Source organism: Caretta caretta, chromosome 1 (genome assembly GCF_965140235.1).
Source record: "Caretta caretta isolate rCarCar2 chromosome 1, rCarCar1.hap1, whole genome shotgun sequence".
NCBI classification, from domain to species: domain Eukaryota; kingdom Metazoa; phylum Chordata; order Testudines; family Cheloniidae; genus Caretta; species Caretta caretta.
The window spans coordinates 328,349,320-328,363,229 of NC_134206.1; positions in this window are offsets into that span (position 1 = coordinate 328,349,320).

The window sequence follows — 13,910 nt, forward strand, 5'->3', positions numbered from 1 at the left end:
CTGACACACTGCGTTCCCTAGGCTCCTGCCACAGGCCTCTTCCATAGATTTTTGTTCCCTACCACAGACTGTTCATTCACAGGGACTTCCTGAGTCATCAAATCTAGTCCCCTGCAATCACACGCAACCTCATCATATAATCTTGTTCTGAAATTTATCAAGCTCCATGTTAGCCTCCCGCACGTCTCCTTGCAGGCCTTGCTTCCAGCCTGTAGTTACATGACCCTCTGGAAATTACAGTTTTCATGATCCAGAAGGGAAACCAGGTACAGGTTGAGGCTCAGTTTGAGCCTGAGCCCTAGGTCCCCTTAAGGGCCCAGCCCAGCTGATCCTGTGGAGAAGACAGCAGAAGTAACAATCCAGCACCCTGCCAAATCTTAGCATGGGAAATTCTCTCTTTTGGGAGTCCAAATGACTGGAGAAGTTGTAAATAAATGAATATCTCCTGAGTCTTCCAAATATGATGGATCCTGAGCTGGATACTAAAGTGTTAAGTCTGAAAATTTGCAGTGTTAGTTATGTTAAGGACCTACTCCCTGATCCACACAGATATTTATGTTCCTAGGAGCCTAAAGACTTTCATTGCTCTCCTACTCCCTTGCTACAGTCCATCACCAGAATCATGGTAGAATACTTAATGAACTATTCCCAGCACTGTTTACTACTTTTTAGCATGTGCTTTATTTGCTAACTCTTCTGTAAAGATAAGGAAATGAAGGGCTCAGGATCAGAGGTGACATGAGTGGGGGTAACTCCATTGGTTTCAGTAAATTTATACATTAACCCTAAATCTGACCTGGACTCTTTCATGCTTCTAAAGTGGTTTAGCTAACTTACATTTCTGTTTTGAACTTAAATGTAACATGTTGTTCTAATGGGTGGGAGAGGTGAGCAAGTAGATCATAAGCCATTTGTAGGTCTTCGTAATATGTTGCTTTCCATTAAACAATTTCCAGTTGTGCTGCCCCAATTCCCCTCTCTCTCCACTGTCTGAGGATTAGACATACACTAATCCAGGGGTGGCCAACCTCAGCCTGAGATGGAGCCATAATTTACCAATGTACATTGCCAAAGAGCCACAGTAATATGTCAGCAGCTCCCCATCAGCTCCCTTGCCCCTGCTCCCAGCCGATTAGCGCCTCCCCCGCATCTCCCAGTCAGCTGTTTCCTGGCATGCAGGAGGGGGAAGGGGGAGGAGCGAGAGCATGGCAGGCTCAGGGGAGGGAGGGAAGGGGTGGAGTGGGAGCAGGGCCTGGGGCAGAGCTAGGGGTCCAGCAGTGAGCGCCCCCCCGGCACATTGGAACGTTGGCGCCTGTAGCTCCAGCCCCGGAGGAGTCGGTGCCTATACAAGGAGCCGCATATTAACTTTTGAAGAGCCGCATGTGAGTCCAGTGCCACAGGTTGGCCACCTCGGCAATAATCATTCTCACCCTTTTATCAGGAAGGTGGGGTTGTTGTGTTTGATTTTATGTTAAATAGAGAATTACAGGTAGTTTGTAATGAGATGATTCTTGTTATCATGTGAAGCAAATCCTGCTCCAATTTGGTAGTTTTGTAAAGGGCCAAAATGCATAAGCAGAAAATAAGGAAAGTGCCAGCCCGATAGGCAGTTTCCCACCCCTCCCTATCACTTCTTCCTAACTGCATTCAGGCATTGGTTACGTATGCAACAATCGTTTCATAGGTTAGTGAGCAAGTGACTCCCTTCTCCCTCCCTCTGTTTTATTTTCCTGTTGTACATTAGCTAATGGTGCTCAGTCCTTCTGCAGCTACTGAAGAGCAACAGGCCAGCAGGCTGTAGTATTGCTCTGCCTGTGCACGGTTTCTGCAGCTCTTAATCTGTCTTCACATATGCTCCTACCTGGGAATTGCAAAACAGGGGCACCATTTCAGATTTTGGTGGGCGGGGGGGGGGGGGGGGGAGGGGAAAACAACTTTAACTGTGATTCCAGAGGCTAGACTACAGACAAGTAGATTTCAAAAATAACCAAACACCACCACTGCCCTGCAGGCTAGGTACTTTAAACCTTGTGGTACTGCAACGATTTGAATGATGCACATGAGCAATATTTTATCAAACCCTAACTCAAAGATTGTTTCAGAGTACCCCACAATCACTAGCACAGTAGCTAGTTTTTGACCAAAGCACACTCCAGAAAGGCATCTAGTCTTCATTAGAAACATCAAGAGGTGGAGAAATCACCACTTCCCTTGGTAGTCTGGAGGAAACTGATGCAGTGAGGGAAAGGGAATTGATGCCAAGGCCACACTTGTGAGTCTGTATCATAATATATATGCATCGTGGAACTGCACTTAGGTTGTACAAGAAACCTTCTTTCTGTTGTTTTCTAACATATAAATACAAAGAACTGTGGCCTTTAAATAACTACTTTGGGTAGAGATGCATTTGTTTATTTATTTTTACCTAAATAGTTGTCCCAACACAACTTCTAGTGTGGACACAATTATATCTTTATAAAATTGCCCTACACCAATACGACTTATTCCCCTCCCTGTACTGGAATAGCTATACTGGTATAAAGCACCTTTATACTGATATGACTGTGTCCATAGTCGGGGAATTGTACTGCTTGAGCTCTACTAGTAGAGCTCAAGCAGTACAACCTTCTAGTGTAAACAAGCCTGTTGTAACAACCGGCCAAGGTACTAACAAACTTCAACAGGACGTTATTCTTAAAGTGGAAACCTCTTTACCAAGCTGCTGCTGCACCCTCGGTAGCTCTCACTCAGCCTCCTCAACTCCCCCACCCATCCTTCCTGTTTCCTGTCCTTTCAGACTCCCAACAACCAGTGCTCCCAGTTCTAATCATTACAAGCAGCATCTAAACACCACATTCCCACCTCTCTTAAGAAACTCTCCCAATTAAAATAAACATTGTTGTTCTAACCACAGGAACAAATATGAAACAAGACACTATACTGTTGGCAGAAATATTACACTGAAAACACTGTAGATGCTACATAACAGTCTCTAGTCCAGATAGGTGGTTGTCTCGGTCTGATAGGCCATCTCTCAAGCCCCGATTCCAGTGCAACGTCTTGTTGTGTTGATACTATGGTGAAGTCATCCAGTGCAGACTGAGTGTTGGCATAATCTCCTCTTGGTGAATAGGCAGGTGCAAGATAAGAAGCATTCCATACCCGCCCATCAGAAAGTTGATAGGTGTAAGGTCCTTTCTTCTCTAGGATTTTAAGAGGAGCTGTGAATTTATGGTTCCCTTTGCCTAAGATTCCAGGTTTTCGTATTCTAACGAAAGAACCACACTCAAACTTTGGTTCCTTAGCACCCCGCCACTTGTGAGAAAAACAGTTGAACAGAACCAAGCAAAGTATAAGGCTTTCACAGACATCATCATTGGTTGGGGCATCAGGTCATGCCTGTAACAATCCAGCAACGTTCAGTTTAGTATTCATCTGTTTCCCATGCAGTAACTCTGGGGGCGATCTTTGCATTGTGGCATGTCGTGTAGCCCAGTATGCTTGCAAGAAAATCAGTAGTGAAGGTTATCCACAATCACCCTTCCAGTTTATCTGTTTGCAAACTCTCTTTCAAACTTCTGTTAAACTGTTTGATTTCCCCATAGGGATGACCGTCTCTGTAAAATGTTCCTCTCTGCTAGAAAAGTTTCAGACTCCAGGGAAGTAAATTGACTACCATTATCTGAAACCAGTTCTTTGGGGTTACCTTCCCTGCTAAAAACTGAAGAGAGGAACTTAATTACTGTAGCAGAAGAGATTTTATTATTAAATTATTATTAAATAGCACAGGAGAAGTTTCAAGTAAAAGAGGGCAGGTTGGCTTTAAGGATGCTTTCAATTGTTTTAATCTTTTCCTCTTGCATTAAATAGGAAAATTTGGCGAAAATAGTCTCTGACTGGGACACAATCTTGCATTCCTTGTGCATCTGAAAATTTTCATATCTTGAAGTTAGAGGATCCATTAAATCAAAGTTCAGGACACATAAGAAATGCAGAATCGGTTCCCTCAAGGATAAACAGTCTTATGCTGTAGTTCACTTTATCCTACCCAACTAAAGAATGCTTGTTGCAAGATACATAAGTAATCTCACTAGTACAAATACAATAGATAACTTTGTTTGACAAACGTGCATTAAACCCACAGCCATTTTTCCTCTCATAAAGAATTCACAAAACCAGTGTTTATATCCATAGAAAACCGTTTAGTGTGAAAACAATTTGTAGTTAAGTAATAATGATATGATGTTTACATAGAAACTTTCATCAAGCTGGAACACAAAATGCTTTGCAAACCATCCATAGGTTTAAAGCTGGATCATCTAGTCTGTCCTCTTACTGCAGGGAATTTTACTCAATGATTTCTGCATCAAGCCCCAAAACTTGTGGCTGAGAAAGAAAAATCTTTTTTACAAACATATCCAGTTTTGATTTAAAACACCAAGTGATAGAGAACCCTTGGTAAAACTGTCCAATGGTGGATTAGCCTCACTATTGAAATTTTTTTGCCTTATTTGTCTCGCTTCAACTTCCAACTACTGGAACTTGTTAAGCCTTTGTCTACTTCCTAGTAAAGAGCTTCCTAGTATTCACCATCTTCTCTCAGACCTTGATCTAGTCATCCATTAACCTCCTCAACTCTTTCTATATTAGCTGCTTGCATACATGACATGCTAGAGTTTTGCTTTTAAGATATAGTCTAGAGTACAGGACTGCCCTGCCCTGGGAAGAGCACTAGAGATAGTGCACAAGAAGCAGTGCTAAGAATATGCAGATTGAAAAGTGCAGTCTATCTGCTGCATCCATTAGGATGGAGCAGATTGCTCCCCTGATGCAAAGGCCCAGCTCCACAGGCTAGTGCAAGAGGAGGGACAGGGCCATGATCCCACTGTCTCTTTGCCCCCTTTTTGGGGAGGAATGGGGAATACACTGGTCCCTGCACAAATGCTATGGCATAAGAACATAAGAATGGCCATAGTGGGTCAGATCAAAGGTCCATATAGCTCAGTATCCTGTCTACCAACAGTGACCAATGCCAAATGCCCCAGAGGGAATGACCAGAACAGGTAATCAGCAAGTGATCCATCCCCTGTTACCCATTCCCAGCTTCTGGCAGAGGCTAGGGACACTATCCCTGCCTATCCCAGCTAATAGCCACTGACGGACCTATCCTCCATGAACTTATCTAGTTCTTTTTTGAACACTGTTATAATCTTGGCCTTTACAACATCCTCTGGCAAGGAGTTCCATAGGTTGACTGTGCGTTGTGTGAAAAAATACTTCCTTATGTTTGTTTTAAACCTGCTGCCTATTAATTTCATTTGGTGACCCCTGGTTCTTCTATTATGAGGAGTAAATAACACTTCCTTATTTACTTTCTCCACATAAGTCATGATTTTATAGACCTGTATCATATTCCCGTATCATATCCCCCCTTAGTCATCTCTTTTCCAAGCTGAAAAGTCCCAGTCTTATTAATCACTCCTCATATGGCAGCTTTTCCATACCCCTAATAATTTTTGTTGCCCTTTTCTGAACCTTTTCCAATTCCAATATATCTTTGAGATAGGGCAACTGCATCTGCACACAGTATTCAAGATGTGGGTGCACCATGGATTTATATAGAGGCAATATGATATTTTCTATCTTATTATTTATCCCTTTCTTAATGATTCCCAAGATTGTGTTAGCTTTTTTGACTGCTGCTGCACATTGAGTGGATGTTTTCAGAGAACTCTCCACAATGACTCCAAGATCTCTTTCTTGAGTGGTAACAGCTAATTTAGACCCCATCATTTTATATGTATAGCTGGGATTATGTTTTCCAATGTGCATCACTTTGTATTTATCAACATTGAATTTCATCTGCCATTTTGTTGCCCAGTCATCCAGTTTTGTGAGATCCTTTTGTAGCGCTTCTCAGTCTGCCTGGGACTTAACTATCTTGAGTAGTTTTGTGTCATCTACAAGTTTTGCCACCTCACTGTTTACTCCTTTATCCAGATCATTTATGAATACTGTATGTCCCCCAGACCCCTGGGGGACGCCACTATTTACTGCTTTCTATTGTGAAAACGGACCATTTATTCCTACCCTTTGTTTCCTATCCTTTAGCTAGTTACTAATCCATGAAAGGGCCTTCCCTCTCATTCCATGACAGTTTACTTTGCTTAAGAGCTTTTAGTGAGGGACCTTGTCAAAGGCTTTCTGAAAATCTAAGTACACAATATCCACTGGATCCCTCTTGTCCACATGCTTGTTGATGCCCTCAAATAATTCTAGTAGATTGGTGAGGCATGATTTTCCTTTACAAAAACCATGTGGGCCCTGTGTGGCCACATAATGGGACCTATACCCTCTGGCTCATTTGACCAGTCTGGGTTGTTTTTTTTTCTACTGCCTTGCCAGTTGCTGGTCAGAAAAAGTAGTATGGCAGATTTTTTTTGCTATGTGTAATGTGGCAGCATCTGCAGCTATCTTAACTACTGTCCGTGCACATCCCACTTGGGAATGTGCTGCCCCTGCCCAGCGGGCACCTGGGTCCCTCTCTGCCAGGGGCAAGCACCAGCCAATGTTGCCACAGACCAGCTGTTTTTTCTGTACCTCAGAAGTGGTGAATCTAGTATAAATACAAACCAGTGCAATTACTGTATATTTATTCCTGCTAGCTACTGGATGGAATGTTGAACTCTAATAGCTTTAATACATAAAGAAAATAAATTGTACCACTGTAGCTACTATATCTTCTCCTTTCATTCATGTGGCCTGTTTATGTTTGCTGTCCCCATTGACAGTCTCCACAGTAGTGGTGTGAAGCATACCTAATGACAATGAAGTCCCGAGTGGATACAGAAGCATTACACTGCTGCCACAGTTCAGTGTCTTCTAGCATCATGCTGGGCACTGGCTCAGTGCTGATTAGCTTTGAGGGCTTGGAGGTGTTGCTGGACCGTTCTTTCTACTGTCATAACATTAAAATAGTTAATTTTGGTTTGTGAGTTTTTGTAAGGGACTCTGCTGTCACAACCACTCCACAAGTGACAAAAAGAAACAAAACAGAAACTTCACACAACTTAAACAATCATTCATTTTGGAAAGGTTCCCTTTGTTTCTTGTTACAATCAATAAACTCCTTTGTTTAAAAAGATGCTTTTAATACCACGTGTCTGTCTTGCGGCGGATAAAGGACGGACAGTCATGTTTGTAAATTCAACCTTTTAGAACAAACATAATAAAAGTACGTAAGAGAAAAAAAGATAAGGAAGAAATAGTGAATCTTCTGTTTGAGGCTCTCCTTTTTCCCTGGCACACTGCCAATCGACAATTGTACAATGTGAGTCAGGGACATACACAAAAATTGCTTTCACTTCTGCACCCTATGTTCCTTTATGGTCTGGGATAGGACCTGGCTGGCATGGTCTCACACCACGGCAAGGTCACTAATTGCTTTTGTAGCCTTTCACACTAATTACTGTGTTTGTTGCCCCCAAACCTTTAAACATCTTGAGTCAGACCCCAAAGTAGCATGTGAGGGGTTGAAAAACCCATGAGATTTAAACAATCCATTTTGCAGTCTCTTTATCTGCCTTCTTGGTTTTGAACCTTTTGGGTGTGCTGGTGTCACACTTTCATTCTTTTCTCCGTGACTAAGGGCAAGAAGTTTTATTTAAAAAAAGAAAAAAAAAGGAAATCTGAGAACCCCCCTATATTTCCATGATTCCAGGACCTGGGGCTCTAAGAAAACCACCAGTTATGAGACTCAAACTGAAAACCTTGAGAACTGGCAACACTGGTGATAGCAAAAAGGAGTTGTCAGCTCCTAAGCTTGTCCAGCTTTGAGTCAAGTAGACAGGAGAAAACGGAACAGAAAAGTAGCAAAATTAGACTGAATGAAGTAATATACTATGGAAGAGGTAGCAGGAATCTTAAATTGTACCGTCAAGAGGTTGCTTAAGCACCAACAGACCTGGTAGTGGTGAATAGAGCTGAGCAAATAATGGATTTTTGGGTCAAATGTCATGCTTTGGCCCTCAATGAAATATTTTGATTTTGGGCTTCTTTAACCTTTAAAAAAAAAAAAAAAGTGAAGGGAATTTGGAAACAAAAGGCTAGAGCCACAAGGGGCACAGGCACCATTCGCAGAAGAGAGATGAAGGGGGGAGACTCCGGTTCAAATCCCCACTGCAGAGCAGGAACCTGAACCCAGATCTCCTGTATCCCTGTTGAATGCCCGAACCACAGGGCTAGAGTATAATGCTCGAGCCTTGCTGCTGAAACTGTTCTACCTTCTATAGCTAATTACATATTCATGGCTCTTTAATTTCTCCACTCCCAGGTGAGGGCCCGAACCACAGGGCTATAGAGGCATTCTCTCTGATGCTGTCTCAATGAATATTTAATTATTTATACAAACCAGAAGAGCTTCAGTAGGAGAGACTGAAAGAGTCCCTCCTCAGAATATCCCAAAGCCTGATGATTAGGGCTCTCACCTGGGATATGGAAACCTGGGGTCAAGTCCCTACTCTAGAGTGGGAATTTGAACCTGAGTCTCCTGCATCTCAGATGTGTGCCCCAACCATTGGGCTGCTGGGGGAATACCACCCCCACCCTAGTATTGAGAATAGCACCTAAATCCCCTTGGGATGCTAGCCTAAAAAAAAAAAAAAAAAAAGAGAAGTTTCGTTTTGGTAATGCTGAAATTGACTGTCTTGACATTTCCAAAAGTTTTTTGGCTGAAACAGTTTGTCAAAATTGACACAAATTCACAAAATGTTTCAGTTAACCCAAATCTGCATTACTCAGTGAAAACAAGTTTTGCCTGGAATTTTTTTGCCTACCTCTAGTAACTCGACATCCACAATAATCTCTGTCTGGCTTCTGAGTGGGTCCATCTGAGGCCTGAAAATTCCTCAAAGGGTACTGGATGAGGAATGCCCCAAAATTCTCTACAAGGGATGATCAATCATCACTGCCTCAAGTATCTCACCAAAATGATTTCAGGTATCCTGGTCCATTATGCCAAAATGTGAGTTCATACAAGTGCTTGAAGGTCATGTAACCATCACATTTGAGTGATGACATACTAAATTCAACAGGTAGTGATCAACAGCTCGCCGTCTAGTTGGCAGCCAGTATCAAGTGGAGTGCCACACGGATTGGTCCCGGGGCCGATTTTGTTCAACATCTTCATTAATTATCTGGATGATGGGATGGATTGCACCCTCAGCAAGTTTGCAGAGGACACTAAGCCTGGGGGGAGAAGTAAATACACTGGAGGGTGGGGATAGGGTCCAGAGTGACCTAGACAAATTGGAGGATTGTGCCAAAAGAAATCTGATGAGGTTCAACAAGGACAAGTGCAGAGTCCTGCACTTAGGACGGAAGAATCCCATGCACTGCTACAGGCTGGGGACCAACTGGCTAAGTGGCAGTTCTTCAGAAAAGTACCTGGGTAATTACAGTGGACGAGAAGCTGGATATCAGTCAGTGTGCCCTTGTTACCACGAAGGCTAATCGCATATTGGGCTGCATTTGTAGGAGCATTGTCGGCAGATTGGGGGAAGTGATTATTCCCCTCTATTCGGCCACATCTGGAGTATTACATCCAGTTTTGCCCCCCGTCCAGAAAGGAGGTGGACAAATTGAGAGATTCCAGTGGAGGGCAACAAAAATGATTAGGGGATTGGGGCACATGATTTATGAGGAATGGCTGAGGTAACTGGGCTTATTTAGTCTGCAGAAGAGAAGAGCGTATGCGTGTGTGGGGGATTTGATAGCAGCCTTCTACTACCTGAAGGGGGGTTCCAAAGAGGATGGAGCTAGGCTGTTGTCCGTGGTGGCAGATGACAGAACAAGAAGCAATGGTTTCGAGTTGCACTGGGGGAGGTCTAGGTTGGATATAAGGAAACACTATTTCACTAGGAGAGTGGTGAAGCACTGGAATTGGTTACCTAGGGAGGTGGTGGAATCTCCATCCTTAGAGGTTTTTAAGGCCCAGCTTGACAATGGGATGATTTAGATGGGGTTGGTCCTGCTCTGAGCAGGGTGTAGGACTAGGTGACTTCCTGACGCTTCTTCCAACCCTAATCTTCTATGATTCTACATTAACACAACTTCTTTGACTTCATTTGTCCTTTCAACAATTTTAGATAACATATTACAGTTCAAACTGATGTCCCGTGTCCATTCACAGGTGTCCCTAGACTCTGTTTGCCAGAAGCTGGGAATGGGCGATGGGATGGATCACTTGATGATTACCTGTTCTGTTCATTCCCTCTGGGGCACCTGGCATTGGTCACTGTCAGAAGACAGGATATTAGGCTAGATGGACCTTTGGTCTGACCCAGTGTGGCTGTTCTTATGTTCTTATTCATCCAATTTAACTCAGCAAAACTAAGATTTAAAAAAAAAACCATGCATTTTAAAGCAATTGCATGGAAAAAGTCCACATTTTGAACTGCCAGCTCCACTTAATGTACCATTTGGACTATTCTGAGAGGTCTCCAATTCAAATTCTAGCCTGGCCTGACTCCGCTTGGTTCATCATCAGCTTCAGCACTGATGAATGTACAGCCACAGGCCAGTAATGAGAAAAAAGCAGTGCTGAATTCTCAAATAAAATAAATCTAGATCTACCACAGTCTATATTTCTCTCTTCCCCACCCCCGAAAAAAACTCTGTAATAAAGTTTACAGAGGAACCACAGGAAGATTTTGCCAGCACAGACTAAACACACCCTCATACGAAGTGAAGGAAGAGAACTCAAATTATCACCAGTAAATGTATTAACACTGGACCTCTGAGCATGCTTCTATGAAAAATTCACAAGACTGATGTGAAAGGAACAGTATGTCTTGGAATGTGTGACCACATACATTACAACAGCTTCTGTGAACTCCTAGAGCCGGTCACTTTGTCCTGCGCATTAACCACTCTGGACCTCTATGAGCACCTGTGTGAAAGTGTTCGGGCTCAGTGTAAAAGGGAACAGCATATTTTACAATATACTCTACACACATTACAGCGGCATCTGCTAATTCAGAAGTAATTCTATGGTTCTTATTGCTTTGTTGTGGTCACAGCTAGATAGTATGCAAACCCTGTACAAAATATTACTCAAGTGCTATATGTGTTAAGATTTATGAGTGGTGATTCTCACCCTTTCATTCTGTGGCGCACTTTGAGAGAGCTCCTGTTATGGAAATGCCTCTGTGACAGATATGGCAATTTCCTGGAGAAACTTGATTGAATTAAATTAAACCTCATTGCATTAAGTTTAAATATTTTAGGAGTTCATTGTATTAAAAATGGAAATGTTATGTATTATGGTGGGATTGTATGTAATGTCTCTAGGGAACTGTGTTAAGTCTCTTGAAGTTCATAACACTTCCCAAAGGACTATTGGAAACAATGTGAACTTTTAGAGTTAAATGGGTTTCCTAGGAAACATCGAGCAGGGTGGGAAGGGAATGCAAATTCCCCATTTCCAGCCCCAATCTTCTGAAGCTATGGCTTGAGGAGAAAGCCATTGTCTGACTGATTACCTATTCATGCCTGTAGCGATCAAAGACCCAAACTGTATAAAAGAGAAAAACCACAGATTTAGGGATGTGCTTGTTCTGAGCTAACAGCTCTAGTGCATTTGTGACCACAGAAAATCTCAAGATGGGGTTTGAAGGACTATTCACCTGGCCAAGCCCTTGCTGGAACCGGGGTGATCTCTGGTAAGCTTATTAGCATGCATGCAGATTCTATTATTGTTTCTAATATGTTTTCTCTGAAATGCTTTCACCTTAAGGATACATGTGCTAGCTTAGAAAGAGCTGTGTGGTAACTTAACTGTGAACAAGTACACTGTTTATAGGCTTTGAGAAAGGAAGGCAAAGCAGGCCTGCTGAGGCAGTCTGACTTGTTGGGAAATTCACAGTGTAGGCAGAGGACTCTGCAGCCTGGAAATATCCCAGTCAGGAAGGAGCAAGATGTGTGTCTCCACCCAAGAGAGCTGATGGCTAAGGAACCAGAAACCTAAGAGGAGATTCCCTTGATGGAACCATGGAGATGGAATACAGGTGCAGCTGCCATGAACTGATAGCCTCCTGACCCAATACCTCACCTTATCACTGCTTGGTTCTCAGAACAGTTCATTCTGCAGACCAGCGGGAAGGAGCTCATGGACCAAAATTTGTAAGCAACTGATTGAGTTTGATTTGCAGTAGTAATACATTGCCACTACCCTGTGAGTACCTATGGCCTTGTACCTGGGAGCATCCCTTCCAGTTCATCCCTCCTTGAAGAGAGTCATGAAGCTTTTTGTCTTTGACCATACAGGATAAGGTTGACTGCACCTGTCATTCCTGACAGAATCAGATGGTCCCATTGGAGACTTGCTGCATAACCTTCTTTGTCATTAGTTATGTCAGTGATCCCCAGGATCGCTGCTTGGAGTGGTCTTCCTGTAGGATGACAGGGCTCAGGCCTCTGCCAGTCCCTAATGTGATTAACCATCCCTAATCACAATCCCTCATGCCTTGCATTGTGGGTGTATGCTGCTCCCTAAGCTCATTGGTTCCAAGTCCAGAAGGGACCATTGTGATCATCTAGTCTGAAATCCTATATAACACAGGCCATAGAAGCTCCCCAAAGTAATAATTAGAGAACATGTTTTAGCAAACTATCCAATCTTAATTTTAAAATTGCTAGTGGATGAAGACTCCATCACAGCTCTTGATAAATTGTTTCAATTAATTACCCTCACTGTTAAAATTACACCTTACTTCCATTCTGAATTTGTCTAGCTTCAACTTCCAGGCATTGGATCATGTTATATCTTTCTCCGCTAGATTGAAGAACCTATTATCAAATATTTGTTCCCCATGTAGGTTCTTCTATTGTACAGTCAAATCCTCAACCTTCTCTCGTTAAGATAACTAGATTAAGCTCCTTGAATATATCACTATAAGGCATGTTTTCCAATCCTTTAAATCATTCTTGTGGTTCTTCTCTGAACCCTCTCCAGTTTTTGAACATCCTTGAATTGTGGACACCAGAACTGTACACAGCATTCCAGAAGTGGTCACACCAGCAGCAAATACAAAGGTAAAATAACCTTTCTACTCTTACTTGATATTCCTGATTATGCATCCAAGGATCACATTAGCCCTTTTGGCCACAGCATTATACAGGGAGCTCATGTTCAGCTGATTATCCACCACAAACCCCAATCTTTTTCAGAGTCACTGCTCCCCAGGACAGTGTCCCCCACGCAGTAAGCATGGTCTACCTTCTTTGTTCCTAGATGTACACAATTACCTTTAGCTCATTTCAGAGCTATTCTCTTTTGAAGTAGTGCCTAAACCCAATGTCCCGCTCCTCTCAGGACCACCTAATTGGCACATTTTGATCCTTGCAAAGCTGCTTGAAAGCCTATATCCTTTGGCCTACCATCTGACCCTACTTCATCAACTTATCTATACTATCTTAGTATCTGGGCCCTCTTAATGCAGCAACCCCATTAACTGCTGCTGCTCCCTCAAGGAAGGTCTGGAGATGTGCTGACCAGTAGTATTGTCTATTCCTAGTATAGTAGTTTGGTTTTAGCTGCTGCTCCTTTCAGCCCTCTTCAGTATTCTTTCCAGTGTCTGAGGCTCCTCCTCCCCCATCCCTGCTGTCTCCCATGGCCCCCATTCACTCGGAGCCTCAATAACTGGTCTGCTCTCCAGTTTCTTTTGGACTCCATCAGCCTGAATGTAGCAGATGGGCTGCTTCTAAAGGCATCGGAGGTGAGCAGACTCTACATTTTAGCATCATTGTCTCATGCAGTTCCTCTGCAGTTCTTTAAATGGCAGCTCTCATCAGTCCTTACTCCTCTTCTGAGCACTGAGTTGGTGCTCCCAGCCATGAATCTTCTGAAGGCC